Genomic DNA, 26,799 nt, shown 5'->3' on the forward strand with positions numbered 1-26,799 from the left:
CCTCAGCCAACTTCAATTTATAATTTTTTCTGGTTGAAAGGAAAAACAATTACTATACTCTGTATTACTCCCAAATCTTAAAATACACAGGCTAAATATAAGCTTAACATTAAACACATATAAATGCATTTCAAGCATGGATATTCTATATCAAATACATTTATAAATATTAAGTAACAATTATACATCAAGTTTTTCATTGCTGATAGAGTCTAATTGATTGATAAAACAGTTATTCTAGAAGGTCCTTTAAAATTCCATTCATATTTTTTTATTAAAAGATATGCAATCCCTGGATCCTTGTTACAGGCTCGTGTAAAACCTGATATACAATGGAGGATAACATCATACAAAATAGGCCTTCTTTTGAGTATCATTGGAATTCATTTTCTATTAACTACTTATATTTAAGTTATGCAAGTTAGAAGGCTTAGGTCTGATTGACAAAACAGTTCTGCGCATTCTGTATTGAATAAACACCGATTTCTGAAAATTTTGTTAGAAATGACACCATATAAAACCGTTACTGAAAAAGAAGGAATTTTTATGTTCTTACAAACTGGTAGACCTACAGCACATGTAAATATTTAGTGTATTTAAGTTCTACTACCAATATGACCAGTCTATTTACCAATATGTCAGCCTTTTCTAGTGTCTTCAAAAATTACTAGAAGTATGACAACGGCATATAGAAAATGCCTCCATGACTTTGCTCTTAACAAACCTGAGTGTCCCAGAGTAATAACTGTCTGAAAGAACAGCAGGTTGCTTTGCTCTTCACATACGTGTATATAGTATCATTCACTGATACATCTTTTCATACTCTTTAGACACTATTATCAAATTTAATTTGTAGCTACCATTTAAACCTTGATTTTATAGTCAGGTCATGATGAATAAAACCTTGTCTAGAAGATGCAAGGCTTCAGTAATCAGAGAAATTCCTATATGGGTATATTGTAGAAAATGGACTCTTTAAGTTCTCTATAGGAATAATAAATCTCTCGATACAAAGATAAGGGAAGGTGCTGAAGTTCTGACTTGCATAAATAAGAGAAAGCAAAAATAAAAAAAGAGAGAGAGGTAAATAAAAAAGTATATAAATACAATCAACACCCACTAGGAAAAAAAAGAAATTAAATACTAGGAAATCTGAATATCACTACAGGGAAAGCTTCGGATTAGGCTTCTAGAAACCATGATTCAACAAGCCAACAGTTGTCAAACTGGTAGCAGCCATGACAGCTATTTCCTGTCCATTGCTGTCCATTATGGAAATAAATTTACTAGATTACTAAATCGGTGTGAAAAATGCTGTTAAATAAGTAATTCTAGTGGAGACCTTTCTTCCTCCTATTTATTATTTACATTAAAATAATGCCCAGAGGCTGTAAACAGGATTAGAACCTAGAAACAAGTTTAGACAGCTCCTTGCATAGTGTTGTTTAAGCTTGCTGAATAGGTATGTATGCATAAAATGAACATGTGTGTATATACACACTCATACACACACAGAAATACAAATCATCCTTGCTTAGTACACATACAAACATACCGACCTTATTTACATACTCAAAAGCATTCTTTTACACTATCAGGATCATAAATACATAAACATATTCATACAGTATATAATGCAATGACCTCCTAGTCCATAAGTGGGCTGCGTAGACCCTTTGTATAAAAAGCAATCTAGCACATAATCATTTGAGATCTGCTATTTTTGTAAGCGAAGTCCATAGTACTAACAGAAATAATTGTTAATTATTTTCCTGGGCTTTGCCTTCATTTTATAAATTAATTATATACAAAGAAAAAAACCCCAAGTTATACTTATTTGTTAATTACCTGATCAGTATTTTGAACCTGGAATAAAGTAGACATCTTTTTTTTTGCTACTTTCTCATCTCTGTGGCCCTGTAGCAAATAATTGATCAAGACTATGGTAAAAATCCTTTAAGCAGGATTTTTCTTTATACTTCATGTTAAAAGACACGTTGAGACCTCTGTTGATTAGGTCTTCCTCAATCACCACCTCTTTAATTGGCATTTTTCTAATATCAGAAAGAGACACCTAATGTTTAGGTGTCTGGTGCTGCATCAAAAGGCCACCAATAATGGCACAGCCCTGTTCCAGTAGGACAGCATGTGTTGTCAATAGAATAATTTCTCGTTTTAAAAACAAAGACTAAGCAATGAAGAACTCACAGTGTCAGAAGTGAAAAAAACTTTGGGAGAGGGAAAGAAGCAGAAAAAGTGCTACAGGCTGTTTAGAAAGATAAATGTTCCCTAGCTAAGTGGACATACCACCATCAGAATAGGAAGACAGAAGATTAAAAAAAACCTCAGAGACCAAATTACTCTGAAACTTGCCGATGAAAGCAAAGAAAGGAACAGCACAGAAGCATTTTTCTCCATCCATCTGTAATTTTCACATGTGTTTTGTAAGTAAAGGGCACATATTTAAGAAATTCCTCTGTGCAGACTATGAGGCTAGGATTATAATAGTCATATCGTACATGTGGCATTCTGAACGCGACTGCCACAAAGGAGCAGATCTGGAGACAGAATGCATAAATACAGGAGATACCAAGGAGATTCAAAGCTAGATGTAATGTCTCGTATGACATACCAGAAATGTATTCAAGAGGTCAGATTCAGCAGACAGGGCCTGGAAGCTTTTTATTTCAGTGGAGTCGAGGAGGGTATGAATGTATAGCGCTGTGTAGTACCTTGCTGTCAGCTGACGAGAATGATTTGGGTAAGACGCCCTCTTGTTCTTCCATAGGTTCCTGGGCAGAATATTCCCAGATTAAAAAAAATACCTGCAGACATTCTTTTTCTGTTTTGAGATGTATACTCTGAGGTTTTCAGAGATGCAATACACCTCAGGCTTCCATGAGCTTTCTGTAGGGTTTTTGTTTGTGGGTTTCTTGGTTGTACAAGGACTAGGAAAATAAATGTAAAACAATTTAAGATCTGTTTCCTCCTTTCTGTATCTGGTTCTTTTCAAAGTTTTTTCTAGTCTCATAATATTTGCCTCATGCTCCTTTTCCATCCTGAAGAACCATATCTACTGGAAGAACTTACTTGCTAATATTCTCAATCATTATTTCAAAAAAGCCCTACAGAATTCAAAACAATGTGCTTCAACTAGGTACTAATATATTTATTTATGCATTCCTTCATTCCTTTCAAGCAAAATCTGATTTGGCCCTACGTCTCTATGCCTCTTAAAGATAAACAGGGCATTATTAAAAAAAAAAAAAAAAAAAAAAAAAGTAGTTGTTTAGGCATAAGCCAGATGCAGCTTGGTGAATGCGACAACAGTTCTTATTCACACACAACTAAATCAAGGTTGATTTTGCACTATACAGTTTTAGGAGTTTTCTGACATTATGAGTTAAATTGATTCTGTTAATTGTTTAGGTGAGATGAAAAACATTCAGCTTTTTTATTCTATTTTATGCTGAATGACATTAACTTACTGTCTTTGACTGCTGTACCTTTGTTATTCAAGATAAATGCTTTTAGATATTTATACTGAGAATGTGTTCTAAATAAGTTTATTTAACACCACATTTTTATTCATCAGCAAAGTGCTAGAAGCTCATGATGTAGCAGATAGAACTGTTTGTCTAAAAATCTACAGATCTGTTTAATAGAGAAAGAGAGAACAAGGGCAGGAAAGAACAGTTTTTGGTTATCTAGAATTGGATATATTTAAACTAAAGGGTTGTTTAATAGCATCTGAGGCTTTGATTTATTTTACATTGAAGGGATTCTGTCCCACATCAAAGATGTCTGTTAAAGACAAAGACTCCTTTCCAAAAAAAACCCCAACCCTTTGGCTGAACAAATAATTTTCAATTTAGGAGCAGGTGACAGTAAGATATCTCCCAAGGGCAGAGTATTTAGACTTACACGGAACTAAACAACACTGTTATGATGAAAGCTGGATATTCCTCAGTGCTGGGATCTAATGAAAACATCAGTGTTTTACTAAGTTTTGAAACTGACAATTTAACAGTTTTACAAGAACCATTTAACATTTATCATCACTTTCTGCGAGTTACATTTAGACAAGGGAAATAGTTACATAAAGCAAACAATTCTTGCATATAGTAAAAAAATGCACAAACTTCTTAAGATGAATGTACATTTAAGAATGATGCCTCTTTACAATAAACTGTCAGCAATAATGGGTTCCCATAAACAGGAAATGGTATTATAAAAAGAGGAACAGATTATTATCATCTCTGACGACAGAAGCTACATACTTTCTTCTTCTCTGACTATGCTCCATGCAAAGTCCATCAAGTTGAGCACTTGCATGGACCCAATACCAGGATATTGTAAGGTCAGAACGGAACAGTGAAAATTACTGTACACAACTGTTACAAAACTTCGGTGCCAGTGGAGAACAGTTGGAAAAAGCTGAAGAGGCAGGAGATAGATGACATAACCTGGGAAAGTGGGGGTTTAAGTTTAGGAAAAGAGTTTGAAGACCCTGCAAGTTACTAATGAGGAAAGAGGAAAGAAGGGAAAAGAGGCTGGAGATAGGCTTGAAAATAAGTCAAATGAAGCTGAAAGCCTGGAAGGAATATTGCAGCTGGAAAAGGTTGTAGAGGGAAAGGAGAGCACAGCAGAAGGACTACGTAAGAGAATGAAGAGCCACTAGAGGCTATAAGAAGAGACATTGAAATGCTGGGTGAAAAATGTTAAAAGAGCAAATCTGGCAAAACACGGATAAGGTGCTTCCTTGAAATGGGTAGCCAAAGCTGAATATGAGGCATATCCATATAAGTGCTGAGATAATAGTAACTGGAATATTGCAACATTTGTCATTTAGATAATTTCTAGTAGTGACATGAGGCACATTGTCTTTGACAGGATTGGTTGGCAGAAGACAAGCTTTAGGTGCTCAAGAAGACAGGTGGAAGACAAATTTGGGGAGATACTACAGTTTGGGATTTCCGAGATGTCAAGAATGTAGAAATGATGAAAGAGACAATATAAAATGATACTCTTGTCTGTCCTATGATACTTAGAACAGGAAGCTTCTATACTTTAGAACTATGTCTTGCCAATCTTACAGGTACTAAATGACATGAAAATTAGTTAAAACAGAAACAGTTTTAGGAACACATGCTAACCTTTAAATATGCCTTCAACTGCCTACACAAACCATTGCTATAAGAGAAATTGCACATGTCTGTTTTGCAAAACACTATTTCCAGAAGCGAAGCTTGCTCTCATTGAAACACATTTAAATATTTGTGTTCAGATGATGAATTCATTTGTTTGCTCTAAACATTCATTATTTTAGATTCTGCATTTATAAGAAAAACAAATTTGTACAGAGTTTTATCACTGTACCATTTTATTAGCACACAGAAAACTGAAACTGTTGGAAATGTGCAATTGTGCCTTATGCAACAAAAGCCTATTTATGAATTATGACTCTATACACAATATGCCTTGGGGATTGTTCCTGTACTAATCAAATACTTTTGCAAATTTGTTGGCCAGGGACTGATAAAGTATTTACCTGCAATAGTTAGCTAAAAGAATGGTACTATCGGGCAAAATATATTTTCGTATATACTTTGGATGTTTTATTCACTCAGTAGCCAGCTTCCAAAGGTTCCACCAAAAAATGAAATCACATAGCTTAAATATTTGTCCGCAAATAACACTGGCTAAATAACTCTGCAACATCTGGTTTCCTTTTCTGTTTGCTATTCAAGCACTTTTTCTAGGATAATTAATCCTTATAAAATGGAAATAAAGCAAGTTATTGTCTTCTGGAAACTAATGAAGTATATTACAACTACAGACAAAGGGACTGTACTTCATTCTGCACAGCAGAGTTAAGATGTCCACAAAGAGAAAAAGATCTTATGTTCATATGAAAACGGTACTTGGAGCTCAAAGGTCTAGATTCACTTAACAAATTTAGTAAAAGGAAGTACTTAGAGTAATCACATAGCTGAAGTGGAAAATTTCAGAAGAAGGACAATTCAAAGAGATGGGAAATAAAAGCACGGGGAGACATGACAGGACACTTCTGTCTTGATTTTCCACGTTGGGGGCTCTGTGCCAACACAGACTGAATTTGTGGGCTGGTACAGACAATCAAAGTGAGGAAAAAACCCCAATGTGTGAAGGGTGCTTCTATGGGAGCTGTGGTAACATACACAAGTATTTGCATTTTCATTACAGTATTGATCTCAGACCAAAGAAAGGTTTTGCTCTCCCTGCATCTGTCAGTGTGCACAGGAGAACAAAGCCACACTCTTAAGAAATCATCTTTGAATTTAGGGTTCATTATTGTAACATTTCAACCAGCAGAGCTTGGAAGAGTAGCTCCAGACAAAGCTGTTTAGAAACCTCTACACCACAAAGCTCTTTATTATGCCTAATTACAGAGGGCAAAACTAACATATCCCAAACTTCCTTTTGTAAATCCCTAAAGTTTTTGCCATTGATTTCCATGAACATAGGTTTAACATAAGAAAGTCAACAATAGCCACTGAATCTTGTGGAAAATACTGTTCTACCCTCCTGTTCTGAAAAAATGGAGATTAAACCATTTTATGTTCTCTCACATCTTCTTTTTCTATTTGATAGAAAAACAAAAGGAAAAAGAGAAGCAATACTAAACTCGGCTAAAGCAGTCTTTACCACCGGTCCAGTTCAGGTACTTGGTCTACACATAAAAATCAATTAAAATAGAGGGTGGATTTGTCTCCCCTTTAAAATTAATTCTGCAACCTCATCAAATTCAACAAAGGAGATTCATATTGATCAGTTCATTACATCTCTGTAACGCATAATAAAATATTAACTAGTTTCCATTTCTGTTTTGAGGTTTGGTCTGATTTTGCCTTGTAAACCCGAAGTGCTATATTTGTAACTGTCTTTGTTTATAGAAGACACCTTTTATAATCAAAGCTTGTTTTATGTTTCAATGATGTATTACCCACACAAGGATCCAGGCTTTACTGAAAGGGCTGGTCAAACCCATTAGCTACCTACACAAGCTACAGTTTGAACCACAGACCCCAAAACATAACAAAGAGCTTGTCTTCTTTCAAGAAAGCCTCAGCATGACTGTGCCTCAGGATGTAAAACGCAGTATCCCTCAGCATTTCAGACTGTACAATACACATGGAAGAAGAGTGAGGAATATACATAGGAGAGTCACACAGACATAACATTGGAAAGCACAAATGTGCACTAGTCATTGTATTAAGTTTAATAAAACTTTATTTTTACAACTCTCTTAACTGTATCTTAAGAACAGGATCTAGACCTGCTGCATACCTAGACCTGTATTGAACTTTACTTGCATGGATCAAATTAAAACCATGAATTTGCATTACCAGTTTGGACTGGCCATAAAGCCAAAATTAATTAAGTACTCTAGGTATGCTACATTGTGCTGCTTCCAAAAATCAGTTTGCTAAAGGAAATCTTCCTGGAGAAAATGTCAGTTGTGTACTTTTCAATATGCTTCATATTTCTGCATTTTTCTGCATCAATTTGTTATGGAACTATCTTTCAGATTATCCCTGCTTTTATTTTGTTTGGTGTTTGTTTAAGTAGAGTCATAAATGTATTTCCATTTCATGCTATTCCCAGTTAGGAATAAAATCACGGTACTTTCAAGAAACAAAATACAGGGAATCTGTTCTGCATTTGTAGGCAGGAGTGAGGCACTTTGAATGGAGAAGAAGAATTAAATTAGCCCCAGATATGGGGGCTGAATACTAGCCATGTGTTTTTGAAGTGAGTATCTGCAAACCCTTTCCTATAGATCCTTTATAGTCTGAATTTTGTACATATAAACATAACAATATAGGTATAATCTGGTAAAAAGTTTGCTGCCCTACAGAAAGCACAAGCCTGTCCAATTTTTAGGCAAAACACTTATTTTTCTCTTCCAAAGGGACCACTGCTATTTGAATAAAATATTGTTACCTTTTCCCACAGCCACCAGTTTAGAATGAAAGCATATTCCATGTTTAAGATTCTATATTTACTTAGTTTAAATATTTGTGAGCGAGATGTATATACAATATTGAATAAAACAGAAACCAGATTCATTCCTTAATGAGTCAGAAAGAATAGACTTCATATGGGGCAAAAAGCAGAAATTGTCACTACTTCTTTAAAGTCAGCAACCACAAGAAATATTAAGTCTTCTCAACTACTGTACAGAATAACAAAACCAAAAGAAAGTGTTATTAGCTTTTCTTCTAAATTGTCAGATTTTTATGACAAAGGTTAGAATGTTCAAAAATGTGTTTAAATTTATTCAGCTGTTCTCATAGTTTCATGTTTCACTGGGCTGCTACACTGCATTATGTTTCCATATGACTGGATTAAAGCTACCTAACAGGCTGGTTAAGTTATTAGTTCAGCATCTGAATACTTCTTCAGAACCTTCTTCAAGTATTGACAAGCTGCAAAAGTCATACTGAATTTTTTTTAAAATTTTTTTTTAATAGGATATTGATGGTATTTGTCAGATCAACACTTCTAAAGACTGCTCTTCCTCCAAAGACACTGATAAACTAAAAATGGTGTTAAACCCAGTTGAAGTGGGACTAGACAGCCCAAGGGAGAGGTAATGGGATACAAAGACTTTAACCTTTAGGTCATCAATTTAAATTCAGCTCAAGTTGATCACGACCAACATTCCCACATGATGAATGTTTGTTAGCCTGTGTAAAGAAATAGACACAATAAATATTGGTGGACACATTACCAAGGTAACTGATCCCTTTTGGTAATCTCAGAAGAATACCTACCCACTGACAGGGCACAAAACAATCCTGATTCCTGTAGTTTCATGGAATCCATCATCGACTCCATATTCCAAAACAATGTCCCAACCACAATCAAATTACTTACTACAGGTTTTGGAATTATTTTTTTTTTTTTCCGTAGATGCACATTTCAACTAGAAGCATCTTCAACAGTGATCACCCCTGAGTTTACCTTGTCATAATAAATCATAAGGTGCAAAAACAGAGATAGAAAACTATACTGAAAAAATGCCATTAAATTAATTGCTGTTATATCCCAAGTACTACTTCTAGGCAGATTTAGTTGAACTGTTAGAAGTATGGATATAGTAAAAACAGAGAAAAACCTGAGACAGCTGACATGAATAACCAGAGGCATGGAAAGACAGCTCTATATGGAGTCTGAGATTCAGATTTAGTTTGGGGTCCAGATTAATAAATGTTGCCTGGTATGAATATATAAAATAATGGTTATTACAGGCATTTCTTCAGAGCCTGGAGGTTATGAATAAAGCTAGGCAAAAAGGTTCTTCCCTAGCCTATAAGAATTCTGAAGATTTCAGAAAGGTCTTGTTAGTATTAGGACAAATCCTTTCAGAATTTCCACAAAAGCAGAGATACCCAACCTATTACAGACAATAGTCCAGTGGTAATGACAGTTGCCTTGGATGCATTAGATATTCAGCTGGGTTTAAGTCTCTATTCAGCTGGATTCAGAAAAGGAAATTGAACCAAAGTCGCATGTCTTAAAGGATAATGCCCTAACTATTACGCTCTGGGTATTGTAATGCAGATTTCTCTCAAGGTTTCTTGTTGAGCAGTTCCATTTTCAATAAATTAGTTATTTGCTATTTGAAAGTAAAGCTTCCTAAGGGAAGCTTCTTTAAACTACCCTTGATATGAAGAGGCTTCAGGTTCGATAAAGCAACAATTTCTATCAAAAACTCTGTTAACTTGAAAAATTCCCTAGCAGCTTAAGTACTTCCAAGAGCAAATGCAAATAAGTTTCACACATTTGTAAACAGTCTTTTTCTTTGTAACAACACTAAAGAGGGGACAGTGAGACCAGGCCATGCAAACTTTTCCTATTCAAGATATCAAGTGACTTAAGGTGGGGAATCATTGCTACTAATCATGCATCAACAAACCTCTCATATAAAACAAAAATATCAAAATACACAATAACATGAAAACTGTTTTCATTTAAACTTGATCAAGGGAAAACACAACAGCATTCATATTACTTTTTTTTTTTTCTTTTTTGCTAACTGATAATGCAGTTGATGATTTTTATACTTGGGAGGATAAGGCCTGTAATCTGAACTTTAACTAACATATAAGTCATCTTTACTGTCATTTCTTTTTACCCTTCCTATCTGTAATCTTGAAAATGCTATTCCCAAATTAAATACTAATTTTCATGTGACTTGAACTGCAAGACTGTTTTTCATTTCTATAACTTTTCTTATATTTGACTATTACCTGACTCTCTCAAGATACTTATTGATCATGACTTTTAATTATTATAACTGCCTTATGCAAGGCTTCCCAAATTACACCGATTCAAATCTCCTACAATCAGGTAGTATAGTTTATCCATAGTTATACAAAATTTATTCATTCTTGAAGACCTGTACTCACCTCCAAAGTTTACCACTCTATCAATTCACAGCTTTCAAAAATTTTCCCTCCTGTAGAAATGTTTCTGTTTCCTCCGCTCTCCTACTCAGTTTTCTGACTCCAGTTTTCTTTCAGTCCTCTCTATCCTTCTCTTTCATTATGTGGGTTATTACAGTGTTTTTTTAGCTATTTATCCCAAATTCATAACACTGGTATCTAAGCACCCCCTTTAACATACAAACACCCACCCACTTCTCTAGACCAATCAAGTCAGCACTGTGCCAAGCAGTTCCCTACACGGGTAGGTCTCCATGCACACAAAATCATTAATATGATGTTGACTTACAATCTTTATCAATTTAACTTCTGTTCACTGTGAAAGAAGAGATAGTGTTAACTTGTGCAAATGGTAGCCATTCTTTAGAGAGATTATGAGACAGTGAAAGTCCTGTGTGTGGAAACATAAATGCTGCCAAGTGAACTGCACATAAATCTACTCAGTCAATAACCAGGATACGGACTGCATCCTTCCTACTTCTGCTGAGTGCTATCCCACTATATAAAAAGCTCCACTGCAATGAAAATAGACACTAGCAAGGCAGAAAAAGACCCGTCTTTAAAACCAACAGCCTGTCATGAATATAAGTTTCTATTCCCACCTCCACCCCCAATTTACCATATTACAAAGCAGCAATAGTTCACATTTGGATAGTAAACTAGGCGATACATCTACTGCCAGCAAAGTAACGTGCAATGAATCATATTATTCCTCCAGTGTTTTAAACAGGTATAAACAATAATAAAAATACTGCTAAGGAAATCCACAGTTCTAATTTTACACTGTCTGTAGCTCTTCAGCCTGAAAATAATTCACAGATGTCATTTTCAAAATTAGAATTTCTATTAAAAAGAAAACCAAACTCATCCTATTTGATCTTAGACATTTGACTTACTCACCAGAATAATTCCATTGAGGCAGATAAATGCATTTGCATGAATAAAGACCTGCACTGCAGGACTTAATAAAAACATACCCACTGAAAAAAATAAAATTATAGCCTAGGAATTAAGTCAGAAATTTTGACAAACATTTGTTTTATAACTGCAATGCAGTTAATTTAGTTGACTGTTCCCGAGTTCAGATCTAATGCACACTGCTCTACATTAATGCCTGAAAAGCATTAACACGTTTAAAGCAATTTCACTTTTTAGAGCTTCAATATGCACTGTGTCTATGGTTCGTAACTGTCAATGCACTTTTGAACCAGAAATTCTCCCTATCATCTTGTTGAATTATAACACATTCTTTTACAGTTAGCTTATGTTTGAAAAACAGGTTCATAAAATCCCTCAGTTCTACATTCAAAGGAGCTGTTCGATTAAAATAAACTAATCACACACCTAAAAATATGGGAATTAAAAAGAGGACATGTGGAGAATTGAGGCACCTCCAGCCAAACTGGTGATCCTCAAGGCCTCTATCTCGTCCTGGAGATGTCTGTTCTCTGAAGACAATACAGTTTTCGATGGCGTGACAGGCCAGACACAGGAGCTGCATCTCTGTGCATGGCCAGAGTTTACCTGCCTGGCCAGGACTGAACACAGTGCACAGCTTACATCTAGCCTGCTTGGGAGCTAGAAGTGAAGCCCAGCCCTGCGTGGATGGTCTGAGGAGGTTGATCCAACAGGTGTTCTCAAAGCCAGCCTAATAAACACCAACCAGGTGGGTTTCCTACTAAATCCTTCAGGTGCTATTTCTTTCTAAAATGGTACATGAACAGCAGTCATCCCTAGCCTAGCAGGAGGACTACTCATCCCAGAAGCAAAATCCCCAGGTCCAATTCCTTTTTCCGTCTAGAAGTCAAAGCAATGTCTTTTAGCAGAATGTTCTAACCAACAGGCTACTGGCTGCATTAAATGCTGGGACGAGGAAAGGGATATGTTAAAGCTCTCCTATTGAAGCTGTATCATTGTACAGAAAATAATTCAAGATTCATTGGGCCAGAGAAAGAACACAAGAGGGAGCAAGAGTCTGTAGCCTAGTGATTTGGGCGCTCAGCTGGAAAAAGGAGTCCTGGGTTCCTGGCCTTTGCCCCATAGAAGGTTCATGCAATTTATTTAACAGCCTTTCCATAATGTAAGTCTTAGCTTGAATCTGGCTACGTTTTCCCTCTTGATCCAAATCTGTAAATAACATCTTGTGTAATCACATTTATCAGTTTGATTTTCACAAACATCAACATGTCTTTTGTATCCTTTTAATGCTAAATTTTAAATAGAGAACATCAGTAAAACTGAGATGTGCCAAAAACCTAAAGCTTATTTCATATTAATTTGTTCTTTGTAAGTATATAAAATACAAGAACTTACTTGAGAGCAGGTTAAAAATAACAGTAAAATCCAAATACACTTATTTATCTGTGTCATTAATGCCGCTTTGAATTACTAATTTGGAATTATTTTTTTTCATCTCTTCCTTCTGAGGATGTGGTAAGATTTTCAAGAAGTTATAACAATAGTAATAGACTTCTAATATCTTAATTCTGCTCAGCTTCAGTTTCTGATTCTCACTTAATAGTATTTTCATTTGCTGGTTCTCATTCCCTAGCACAACAGTGCAATGTCATGCAGGCGACTGTTTAAATCCAAGCAAGTCTACCCTGAAATTCCCACTCCAACAATTTCATGGACATATTTCTGGTTTTTTTCTAAACATTCTTTTTATAATAGCTTCATTTTGGGCCTAAGCCTACATAACAGGGTCCCTTTAAATAATATTCCATGCCTTGAAACATATTACAAAAACTGTTATATCAAGGCGAGTTATGCAACAGCTCTCTATGGTTTTAGCATATTTACTCTGTCACGCCATATGTGAGACTGCAGCCTCCACAACAAAACCTTTACACACTGAAGTCATTATCTCTGTGAAGTCTGCAACTGGCATTTAAAACTTATTGATGGCCTGGGTATTGGTGGCTCAGTAGGCAGCACTCTTGCCGGAGGCCCAGAAGGTCAGAGGTTCACATTCTGCTCAAAGAACAAGTTGGACATATTCCAGGATTGTGTGTGGGCTGTGCTAGACTCCTAAAGGGGCAGTCCTTAGGACAGTAAGTGAAACCTTGTCTGTTTTGTGGATATCAAACTCCTCGTGGAAATGGAAGAGGAAGAGTAAGAAGCAAGTTTAACTTGCCTGAAGCAAGCAAATGAAAATGAGCCTACTTGCTGGGGACCTGGATTTAGTTGCGTGGGCTAAAGACAGACTAGTACAACTACGGTACAGTGGACAGTTTTAAACAAGCCATTTTGGTCTTTGTGGTCAGCATGGGTTCGAGATACAGGTACAGACTGCCAGGCATGCTCAGGATTAGCTAGCTTCCTTCATAGCAGAATGACTTTGGATTCAATTTCACACCACAGAACTATGAAAAATGCGTGCGTAGTTTCAGTAAGTGAGGAGTCTAAACAAAAATGCCTTAATGCTGGTAAAACTTCAGAGCATACTATATCATTACCGAAAAAAAATCTTCAGCCAAATATCCAAGTCAATACTAGCAACATATATAAAGAATAATATAAATGGAGATTCAACCTGCTCTGGTGTTAAACTTTGATACTTGAATATCCCAGATGTCTCCCTCCTCCTCTTCTTCTTTATAGACTGGTAAAGATGGATCTCTTGAAGGAACTGGGGATCACACTCTAGGCAAAGGTTGGACAGGTGATCAATGTACAGCATGAGATTTTGCCGTGGCTATGTGCCTCCAACAGTGACTGGATCATCTGGTTTAGAAAAACAATTCAAAATTGTAATATTTTCTAAAGAACTTATTTAGGGAAAAATTAGCAAAAGGGAGAACAAATGATTTTTTATAACATGGAATGAATCACAGAACTTCCCATAATTACATAGTTCATTTCAAAAATTCATTTATTCCTTATTTAACGTTTAGTTCATTAACTTTTTCATTAGAAGCCAGCCTTTAGAGGATTGTATCCCATTTCCATTGGCAGAATGTGTTCAATAGTTACTGAGGAGATATGAAGTTATTCTTTTAAGTATCAATTTCTTTTTTTGGTGTCTAACACCATCATACAAAGTGCCAAGGCTAGGCCTGGCCCATTACTTAAACAGGCTTAGGAGCAAGCCAGTATTTATTAGCCAAACGGGATTGTACTCTGTAGTGCACTTCAGGGAGGTATGCACAGAGGTTAATGTTTGTTAATGAAGATTCATCTCCCAACACTCCCTTCATTGTCAATAGACTGAAAGAGCATTTTCTAAAGGACCATTCAGAGAACCTAAAGTGGGACTTTTTCTTCTAGCATTTAGGAACACCATCTTTTATCTACCTATCTTGTACAAAGTGCTTTTTTTTCTTTTTTTTTTTTTTTACTATCATGGAAAAACAAATAATGCCTTCCTTCCCAGAAATATCCATTAGTATAATGGACCTTTAGGTTTAAGTTTGGTGAAATCAACCTTTATTTAAGCAACAGTGTTTACACACAGTAAAAGAGATCATGAATTACAAGCATCATGACATCTTTAGGCTATCACACAATTAATGTGTAAGCAATGAGCTTCTTAAACAAAAGTTAATGATGGCATTATTTCTAGTTTAGAAACAGAGGAACTCATAACATAATCCCAGTGCAAATTTGCAAAGAATTATGAGTTCATTTTGTCACTAAAATATGGAAAGAAGCTATCTCAAGGAACGAAGGATGTCCTCTTAACCTGTGACAACAAATTTGTTTGGTTTTTCTCTTCTCAGTAAGAAAGCAATTAGGGTTTTTTCCAATAAAAATATCCTTGTCCATATATAAACACTCCTGGTAATCATGTAATTACCTTTCCCAATCAGATTAAATTGCTGTCAGTTGAGTTCCCACTGTTGATTAACTTTCGTGTACTCTAAACCTAAATGAAGTCTTTGGTAAAGTTACTTAGACATTTACAAAGGTGTCTCTATGATTCCAAAAAGTATAACAGCAATATATTATTTTCTATAATCATCAAATATCCAAGGTCAAGGACAGATCACAGTGGACCCCTTTTTTAAAACCCAAAGAAACACAAAATTAAACTATGTTGCTTATTTTTGTGTTTCTTGCCATGACTTCTAAATGTAATAGTAACCTTTGACCCCCACACATTAAACACCATAATTATGTAATTAAAACTAATTATGCAATTTAACATACATATTTTTGTCCTACAAGAGGCAGGTCAATTACCTCACTCATTGACCTTGGAAGCTTTCACAGTTTAAACAAAACAATGAGGCTTTCAATTAATTTTAAAGTACAAACAGAGAAGGAGCAGCAGAACCACAAGTCTTCAAGCTGATATTGCATGGATGGATCATTTACAAATCTCTTCATTTTGTATTACATAAAATAAATCCCTTGATAAAAACTTCTAAATGTCTGTCTTTCTTTTAAGTTTCTATCATTAGACATGTTAACACATTTGTGAACAAATAATATATACACATTACTTGCCAAATGCAAGGAAGAAAGGCCATATAATACTTTTTTTCTTTGTCCCACTTCTTCAGTGTGGTTTCCTTTGCTTCCTCCTATAATTCTCTACCTCTCTCCCTGTTCCACCTTTACTTTCTGAAATCTTTTTCTTTCCCCTTTTTCTTTGTTATCTTCTCTGTTCCATTCCTCGCTGTAAAACTTGATAGCAATTTATATATTATCAAACTGCTGTAGCCGTTGTCTTTTCCAGTTTCCACTTGCATCCCTAACCCCATTCACAAGATGGTGTTTCTCATCAGGTCCTGGCACCAGTGGCTCCTGCCAATGATAATCCAGCACACTGAGGGAACTCTGGACTGCAGAAAGCTACTGCTAAAACAAACATGGTACACACTCTAAAAACATTCTAAATTCGCCCATGCAGGAAGTTTGGTACAAGTGAGAGACACTTCATGGAATTATTGAAATACATTTCACCTGGATAATGTCTTGATTCTCTTTATAAACTTAGGTAAGCTATATATACTGCACTGAAAAATTTTAAAATTGTACAACAGAGACTCATGCAATATTACATTGCATCTAAGGAACTTCTTTCTTTTCAAAGAGTAAAGTTAGCATCACAATTCACGTTTTTATTTTTCAGTAAACTAAATCCCATTCACTAAAGAACAAATCTTAAAGCAAGCATAAGCCTGGGAACTCTACATTTAAAAGGACCATGTCTGCAATCCTGGTTTTTTTCAATTGCTATCGCAGCCACAATAGTTCTGCCGAAGTTAACAGGCTTCGCTGTGAAGTAAAGCGACACACAATGTATATATAGGTATACCAATCAAGCTTTAAGTTGTTTTCTCTAAATCTTGTTTTATGTGGCAATCAGAAAATAGTTACTGGCAAAACACATATGCAAATCTTTGCTGACTTCTTGAAAGTAAGGCAAAAATATCTACAGCGCACTTTGTGTTTTGGCGTCATTTCTAACACCGTTTTTTGAGTCCTTTTGGTTCTCTGCTTTAATTAGGCCTGACTTGCACAAGGAGCTCGAAAAAATATCAGTAAACTTTTGACATAATGGAAACAAGGAGCACTGAACTCTGAATGAGGAGTTACAACAGGAAAGAAACAATTTAAGATGGTAGCAGGCCTTATTGCAACATTAAACCTCAAATTGGATCTGATTTATATAAAGTAAACCAATATATTGAAATTGTGCCCCTAACTTCTGGACAATAGTTTGAAGGAAAATAATATAGTGCACGTGTAGAAATTCTATCCAAGGGAGCAGAGATTATTCCTTATATTCTCATTTAAGAAAAAGGTTCCTTCTCTTTTGAACAGAGCATTAAAATTCTAATTCAGCTCATAGAGCATCCCAAACAGAGCAGCAAAAGAATGTGTGAAGGAGTCCAAATATGGTGCTATTGAAACAGAGTGGATTAGAGGAATTGGGACAGAATCCTACAAGTGGCTAAATAGCAGCAGGAGATCAGCTTCACAAACAGCAGGATGCTGTTCTTTCCAGACGTGAGTGACATAATACAGGCAAAACAATCAAGATTTTAGCTGATAAATGTATGCATTAGGAAAAGGCCTTGCTGTAGAACTTTCATACTCAACAAATGTTTAGGTAAATTCTGTAGACCTAATTTACACTGGAGGGCATTTTGTCTTACATGAACATGTCATGTTAATCATGTAAAACAGAATCCTTTATAACATAAAGACAATATTTTTTAAAAGTCTAAATGCAGAAAACATAAGAGTATTTGCTTAATAATTCAATAAATGGATAAAGTCAAAAGCTTTCGTAGTTTGACACAGCTTCAATTCTGTCCTAAGCAATTCTATGTATATTAGGTTAAATATACATAAAAATATTAGCTCAAAATATCTAGGATATCTAGAATGAATAAGTAACAGCATCTATGTAACCCTATTGATTATTCATAAATTCCGTACTACAGCAGTAGTATTAGAGAAGTTTTAACATTCTGAAGGGAACAGTTGCATTTGTAGAGAGACATACTGAGATATCAAAATAAGATGCACTTAATGAAAAAAAGGATCAATAGATCATTTTGATTTCTAAATTTGATGGGATTTTATAACATCCCACTTTCATTCTAAACATCTGTTTTTCACTCACACTATTTTCAAAATATCTTTTAAAAGGCTGAGATTCCACTTACTTTCCATCTTACACTATGAGCAACCAGAAGAAAATTTATTCAGTTGCTTCTTAGCTAGGGAAGTTCAAAACATCATGTGTAAAACATTCATCTGTCTTCCCCAAATTCTTCCCTGTCCTCCACAACATATCCTTTTGGACTAATTATTTTAGTAAGTTTGAAATAAATTATAATTCTTAGGTCAAGAACAGATTCCAGCCTGGAGTAAAGGCCACACTTCCCCTCGACTCTTAGAATGTTGTGAGACAATAACTTCTGAGTGGTGGGGTAACTGCAGGAGGCCTGGTAGAGAGCTAACGAACATTGGAGCACACCACAGGTCCATCCACCGCAGCATCCTCTCCCCTGTGGTGGCTCCTGGTATAGTCTCCCAGCTTAAGCAACCTTCACAGCACAGATTTTATGCATTGCAAAGAGTATCTCAGCATTTAATACCCTCTGATGGATTTCCTGCTCCCCACCCCAATGAATTAATCAAATCTCTTGGGGAATCAGTAAAAACTTTGGTACTCACAGCATCACGTAGCAAACAGTTCCACAGAAGAATTGCAGTTTATAGGAAGAAATACCCCATCCTTCCCCCCACTCCCACCGCTAATTTTATTTGATACTCAGATTAATCATAATACGAGGGATAGTAAGTAGCTGTTTTGAATTCATTTCTTTATCAGGGATGGCTTTATACGTTCTGGAAACTCACAGGCATTTGGTTAAACCTTATTAGTTCTCAAGTTATCAATTATCCAGTTGACCGTTTTCATTCAGAAATCAGTTTAAGAGGCAGTTGTGCCTTTGAGAGCATGAACTATAGTGATCAAGGAAGCAGGACAGAGAAAAGGCCAAGCAGAAACAAAAAGGCACAGAGTTCCCCTGCCGTGGCTTCAGCAACCATTTAAGAACATCATGACATTTGCAGAAGACACCTGAAGACTGTATTCCCTGAGCCCTTTCTCAGCACATGACCAGAAGTTCACCTATCATCTGATCACAAAACAGGCATTTCACATCACATGATTGAGGGAACATGACAGATGATGTCTGTATTTTGAAAATTTGATGGACGTGTAAACAGATCTACAGTCATTTCTTCTGGAGAAAGACCAGATTACAGAGCAGACCAAGTTCTTGCTAGCTGGCTCCAGTCTATGGATCTTGTCACAAGCTGGCCATCTGTGATGTTAATGTCTATGATTTCTGGAGATCTTTCATAAAACTGTACGATCAGGAATTGCCAAGGATGTGGAGATAGCCATAGTATTCAGCAGTTCTAGCTCTAGCCCCCTGCTCAGCTGAAAAACAACTAGACGATGCTGCTTTTCTATTACCTGCAGCACTGTGCAGTTATTGAAATACGTAGTCATCTTGTTCTCATCACCACAGGGAGTGTGACTTATTTACATGTACGGATGTATTGCACATTTATAGCATGTTTGGTACAGAGCAGAGCAGCTCTGTAAAAGCTGATTAAGACATTATGCTGAACTAAAAATTGGATGCTTTGTGAATATCTGTGTTTTGGCCTTTCCCCAAATGTCTTCCCCCCACAAAGTGAGAGAGGACAGCTGGAGTAGACTAACTTTCTGTACACAAGAGACTTTTCTCTTTCCTTTTGAAGGTATTACTCACATGTTATTACATTTACATAAAGGATCTTTATTCTTTCCCATATATAGTAATTGCACTCCAGTATGTGAATACAACATTCCCCCTCCCCCCCGCCCCAGATACAAAATAGAATTATCCTCACTGTCATTCAAGCTTTTTTTGTTCCCCATTACAAAGAATTGATGCAAATCTATTTTTGTTTGGTCTGTTTTATGCTGACAGCAATTAATTCTAAAGCCTACAGCATAAAGACATACAAGTATCACATATGTTTTTAATCTACAAGCAAGTTATCCAATTATTTTAGGTAAACTTTATGATCACAACCATTCTTACCAACTCTGATACGATAGGTTATTTTCTTCTTAATGGCTTAAGACTCATATACACCGCTATGGGGAATATACTCTTGAACATTCCTCATGTTTTACCTCCAGATCTTGAAATAATAATAATATAATCAATGAGCACATTTTGTTTATACTTATTAGTAAAAAGACACTAAAAGCATGCTGGGAAATAATATTCCATGCCTTAGGACTCAAACAAGTTCTCTTTATAAATAGAGCTTGTGTAAATCACAGACAAAGTTGACAAATTTCATGGATTAGTCATGGTGAAAATATCAGATTTCATGGTTTAAAACAGATTAATAGGAAAATCACATTAGAATCCCGATTATCCAAATTCTGCACGTTGTTGAAGAATGAAATGAAAAATAGTGAGAATTCCAGAGTCCATTCACTTATTTACACTCGCACTGAGTCACATATAGAGCATAAATCTTCCTCATCAACAGTCTTGTGACACCTCTGAAATCTATATTTAGCTACATTAGGGAAGACACACTAGAACCACAATGACAGGAATTATACAGACTATAGTACATTCAAGCTATTTCAATGCATTTTTCCATCAACTCATCCTAACATGAAAATATTTTGTCACCTTCCAGAAAAACTTTAACTTAAGGAAGAAACAGACTTTGAAAGGAAAGCTGCTATTTTCACAATTATTTCTATTTGGTGCATTTCATTAAATACTGGGGAAAGAAGCTCCTAAAGAAGTTGCACTTTAACAGAAAACCTCAGTCTTCTGATAAAAATATAACATTCATAGCAGTGAAAAACAACATTTGGAGTTAAGAGAAACTATCAGTTTTCATGTAAAACTTCATGGCTTTTAAGTCTTTCATGATGATGTAATTTAAAGTGAGGCCTTATTTAAAAGAGAGGTTACATATAACCATGTGATTCAAAGAGACTTGTTGACTATATAACTATTTGGCATGATGCCTACATCTCTTCTACTTAGTTGTATAGACCGCTTGTCATCTTTGCATATGAAGACAGCCAATTTGTCAGACATTTGCTTTAATTCTTTTTCTTTGTCTTCTTTTCAATAGCCTTCATATACATCCTGGTCATCAATATCATATATCTGACTGGAGGATGGAAATTCATTTGTGTCTCCGTCTTATTTCCTTTGCATGCAATCCTCCTGAGTCTTATAGGATGTACTTAATAAGAACCACATTATTCTGCTAAAGGAAGTCCTTGAGCAGACTTTGAGAAGCAGTATGGCAAATTAGTTTCAGAACGTGGAAGGTCAGGTTGGAAATAAAAAGCTGCAGTTATCTGCAGTATTTTCTGCAGTTCGGAAAGTAAGAAAAAGAGGTGTAACTTTCAAACAAGGATTTGTTTGATGTTTTTCCTTTAGAAAGCTGGATTAATTTATCCACAAACAATAATGTGTTGGATATTAGCTGAAATTAATTAAAATTAGTTTTTAGTTAAATTTACATTTTTCATATACAAGCAGTCTCACTTCTTTTCCAATGATATTTAAACACTTTTGTTTCCATGAATTTAGAACATTTTTTGCAACAATTCTCTACCATTCAAATATTCAAATTGAAAAGTGTGTTTGAGTTTGAACATAAATAGCCTTTTAGATGGTTGGCGATGCCAGGTTTACAGCTGTCCTTGCAATCTTAATTCTGCCCCCTGGTGTCTATAAATTATGGTTATTTTCTAACTAATGATCACACATTATTTTTCACTCTAGGATCTCAGTGTCATTGTGTTCACAGGCTAAATGTTTCTTACAGAGTGAAGTTGCCTTTCAATACTAACAAAGTTTTTAAAATGTTGCCTTTGCTAAGCATCTCCCTGAAACTATGCTACTATTTGCTTCTTGGGCTTCTCTGTGCTGCTCATCACCATATCTGGCTATCTCTAGAACAGTAACAAACTCCTTTCTGCATCTTCTTTGTGATATGAAAAGAGCATTATTATCTGTGTGGGAAAAGATGGTGCACAGACACTGGGCACAGTTTCAAAAGTCTTTTGTTTGTTGCAGATGTCTCGGTCATTTGCTCTAATGCATTAGGCTTGTGTAAAGTTCTTCAGTTTTTATAGTTCTTTTCATTTTTGAAACAGTTGTATAGACTTTAACATGTTATATTTGACACATCTCTATAAAATAAAATTGTACATTTTATTTTCCTCATTTTGCAGATGTTAAAAAGTGACTTTTGCCTAGGCAGCCCAGAAGACTGTTAGAAATGGCCTAAAACTCAGAAACACTCCTGGTACTTCAGCACTGGTTTTGGTCCTGATGACCAGATACTTTTACTACCATAATGGAGGTGTTTTCATTGCTCTGAGGTACTGTGAATGCTCTATACATATACACCTGAGACCACTTGTGACCGAAATAAATAGAAGTTCACACAATACCTATATTTTGGTCTACATAATTTGTTAGCACATACGAAATCTGTAGCAAGAGAGTGGATAGGGCTAAGTTGACCAATAACACTATTGTTTGTCTCTCCCACAGTCACTGTCCCATTTAATATGATATACACTGTAATGTCCATTTAACAAAGCCATTTTGTTGACTTGCAACATATATTTGCTGTGTTAAAAGACAAAAGTTACAGACAACTTTAATGATGGCTCGTCAGTATCAGAAACAAAGTTTTAAGATCTTAACAGTGACAGTTGAAGTACAGATACACACCATTTAAAATAAACCTGTGGTTATTGGTGATCACTTCCAATTATAGTGTTGTGCATGGAAAGAAAAAGCTGCCAGCTTATATACCTGAGCAAATGAAAGCATTTTGGTTTGCTTTGTTTATTGTTAAGACACACTGGAGCATAAATCCATCATTTACTCTCTGAACAAAATCTGAGGGTCCTCTCTGGAGTGGCCATGCAAACTAAAAAATAGTGAAGATAGGGCTTTTGATTCCTTAAACCTACCAGCTTTTCTTCCTATTTTGAAATGGCTCTGATCCCAAAATCAGCTGGACTTATAAGGAGCTTTTTTGTTGATTTCACAGTTAGGTGACATACAACCTAGAGGAGTTTGAGCAATGCATATGGTCAGGTTAAAAATATCAGATCTACTCTTTGTTTTTACCATCTGGTTTTCAATCACACAGACCTCAATGGATTTCTCATTATCTGTTCTAACATCAGTAAATTAGAATCAGCTACAAAATTTAATTAAATAGATTTCTTTGTAGAAGCAATGAATGCATCATTAAGACCCAATAATAGTCTCAGTCAAGTCTATCGAAACCCTCCCATTTTACTTGGCAAGAGCAGACTAAAACTGAAATACTATGAAAATTCCAATTTACTCTCCAGTAGTGAGCTTATGTGTTTTGTATCTGTATTTCATTCTCCTCGGTGATGAAAAATTACTGTAATCAATTTTTGGTTCTTAACATTTTGGGGTGCAAGAACTGCAAAAGACATGTTTGATTTTCTATTGATACTGAAATGAGAACCCCCCCTACAATATTTGCTTTACAATTCTTTAAAAAAAAAAGGAATACAAATTTTAGACTAAATTTAGTCAAAACTTTGACATAATAATCTCTGCCCCACCTTCTCATATACTGAAAGAAGTAAGTAATCCATGTTTGTAAAGTGTTTTAATGACCTCAGATGAAAATTACAGAAATGCAAAGCAAGTATAATTGTTATTATGATGAAAACGTCTAGTTCTACTCACTATGTTCATTGCCTTAAGTAACACAGTGGGTAGCCTGTTATTACTAAAGGAATAAACTTTTTCATCAAACACGCTTTATAAAAATATTTCCCTGGAAATGTAACACAGCATGTAGCAAGACTACTACAATTTTCCATCAACTATGAGTACATGCAGCATAGGTACAGTATTTAGATAATTTTATTCAAGCTTTTTGGCAATAGTTCCTCTCAAGGAAACCTACATTAACCTGAAATTTAGAGTCTGTTATCCCCAGGCCAGCTTCACTGGAATTTTTAATATGGCACTGTCTATTCAACAGTTGTGTGTAAAATGCCAATAAACTGGCCAGAAAAGAGCTGAAGGGCTAATTGCCTTTTAACTCCACTGTGATGATAAAGTCACGTAGAAAGAAAGGAAAAACTCCCACTGCTTTAACAAGTTTATCTGACTGCCACTTTAACATTCTCTGTCTGCATGCACTTTAGTGCATTCACCAATAAAAGGATAAAAGCATTCAAAATCCTATACCCTCAATAACTAAGAAAGTCCAGATTCAAAACGTCTGCTCTGCTGGAATCAGCCCATTAGGTCAGCTAGCTTTTTTGCGTGGTATTTGATTTCAACTATACAGTATATACCAAGAAAAATTTTCCTTTTGATGCAAAAGATTATAAATCCTTAGGAAACTGGAGTGAGAGAAGAAAAGAAAGGATACCGTTTTGAAATAATAATAAAAAGCAGAAACTGCTTCTCACAGATGAAGGGTGAAATAGAGCCAATCAAGTCAGCGGTGAAATTCCCATTGACTTTAATAGGTCAAGGATTTAATCTCAAAATAACATGCAATATGGGAAAATATAGCATCATTTAATTTTTAATGCTGGATTAACATATAATTTCAATTTTCAATTTTTCTCTGTTCCTTCAACCACATTTTATATCCTTCTCTACTTCCCTCTTCAAAAATCCAGTTTTATAAATACAGGGTTTTTCATCTGATTGTGAATGAGATTTTCTACCTAACTCTGGTTTTCTGCACTTTTTGCATAGTGTTATTTCTTATTAATCCATAATTAAAAGTAGGCAAACAATGTCAGTTATAGAAGTCAATATTTATAGACAAAAGGCATATTTGCCTTTGCCAGCTGAGTAATAACCATTCATGTCCTACTTGATTCCACAAAATGAGATGGTTATTAAAAGACATTTCACAGAATCATTGAAAGGAAGAAACTAGTGGTCACTTAATCTTTTGCTAGACCTGTATTTTCACTTTGTCCGGAGAAGGAACACAGTCAGCTCTGATACTGAATTGACCTGTTCCACTTAATAAAATAAAAGCAGCAGTAGAGGCATTGTGATTGCCAGCTGCAAACCACCAAGTGTTGTTTTTCTATTAAAAATCTCTTCCATGTTTTTCTTATTGTAACCTGGAAAGAGTACAAAATCTGAAATCCAAAGGAATTTCTATAGAAAAGAATACTGTTAACACCAAAAGTTCCTCAAGTACTCACCAAAGCAAATGTTATATCATATTACAGTAAAATTTAAAAGCAGAAGTTCAAACTAAAAATGAAGTGTCCTTCAAACCAGACTTATGTGCATCAGAGCCTATGCATTAATGTACTTATTTCCATACAGTTCTGCATTTCCCTTCTCCATCACTTCATAATTTGTTCCAGATTTTGTTATTTCTTTCACATTTGAAGGTACATTGTTCCACATTTGGGTGATGAAAGACTGAACTGGATGGAAGTACAGTGAAATGTTAGAGGGCGAATGAAAACAAAAATGAAGTTAAATTTTCAATTTATAAGGTAGTAACAAAACTGAAGAAAATTTAGTGTTCAGGGAGACACAGAATGTTCATGGTCACAGTATAAAATAAACAACTTTGCTATCCTTCCAAATGTAAAATGCCAAAACCTAAGGGAAGTAATGAATTTATCCACAACAATACACTACTTTTAGGTTGTCACTGCAGTTCAGGGGTATTCTTACAGCTTAGATCTTTGTTACTAGATTAGAAGGCAGAGTAAACTAAAAGATCAAGCTAATCTAGGATAAACTTCTTTTCCACAGTTCAAAGGCATTGGCCTTTCCACAGGTTCAATTGCAGGTTTCTTTGAAGATGTGCCCTAAAGTTCATTAAAGAAATTTCACTGACTTGAACTGATTTCAACATTAAAAGATAATGCAAGAGCTTCATTGCCAGAAAGAACCTGACAGACTGACTTTGAAGCTTTTTTAGGTGGTATTAGATTTTTTTTTTATTCCTCCACTAAAAGCCTTCTTTATTTAAACAGATCTTTATGTTTAAGTCCTTAAGAAAACTTCAAAAACTAAATGAAATAAACCTTGAAAACACAGATTTAAAAAACAAACAAACAAACAAACAAACAAAAACCAGTAAAAAATCATTAGGTACTTCTTTCTACAGAATTCAAACTCAGCATCACTAATTTTTTCCCCCTCATTGACTGTCCTTAATATTTCCAGGTGGTAGTGCACAGAGCGAACCATCACTTATTGCTTACACAGCATCTAATCTGTGCCTGGAGCTTTGCAAAGAAATATAGTGGCAAGAACAAGTGCGGTCTTTAACGATGTAAGATTTAGACAGTTGTACATAGTCTTATCTTAATAATAGGTGCTCCACAGCCTATGTCAATAGTAATGTGAAGAGGAAAACACTGTTTTTATTAATAAAGTAGCTAAAGGGTAGGCTCTGCCTAGAGAACAGGACCGCACATGCTTTCAAGATTTGTTACGAAATAGCTTGCAATGAGTTACAAGTATAGACCTTTTTTTAGTACGTAATGCTGCACTGATGACATGAAAAAAATTAGCACACAGAAAATTTCCCAAAACAAGGGGAAGAATATCAGCATCACTTTTCAGAATAACCAGGCACCCTCTAACTTTATAGCAACACAAGCTGTAGTTCCTGGTTACTATAGGCTTCAGACTTCTGTACCAGACTCACAAAATAGTATTCTTGAATTTCATTCAATTTCTTGTTTACTCTAAATACTAACTTACTGACCAGATCCTGTCAAATA

The 26,799-nt window shown here is 35.3% G+C and overlaps 1 protein-coding gene across 1 annotated transcript in view; it reads right to left on the reverse strand.

Moving 5' to 3' along the window:
• The window catches only part of ERC2 (ELKS/RAB6-interacting/CAST family member 2), a 527,385-nt gene that overhangs the window by 46,075 nt on the left and 454,511 nt on the right, over positions 1-26,799 (reverse strand). The window contains exon 17 of the mRNA XM_049826970.1: positions 14,029-14,219. The gene's annotated coding sequence lies outside the window, so the exon portion shown is untranslated. The remainder of the gene's footprint in view (positions 1-14,028; positions 14,220-26,799) is intronic.

Source organism: Accipiter gentilis, chromosome 23, assembly GCF_929443795.1.
Source record: "Accipiter gentilis chromosome 23, bAccGen1.1, whole genome shotgun sequence".
Taxonomy (NCBI): domain Eukaryota; kingdom Metazoa; phylum Chordata; class Aves; order Accipitriformes; family Accipitridae; genus Astur; species Astur gentilis.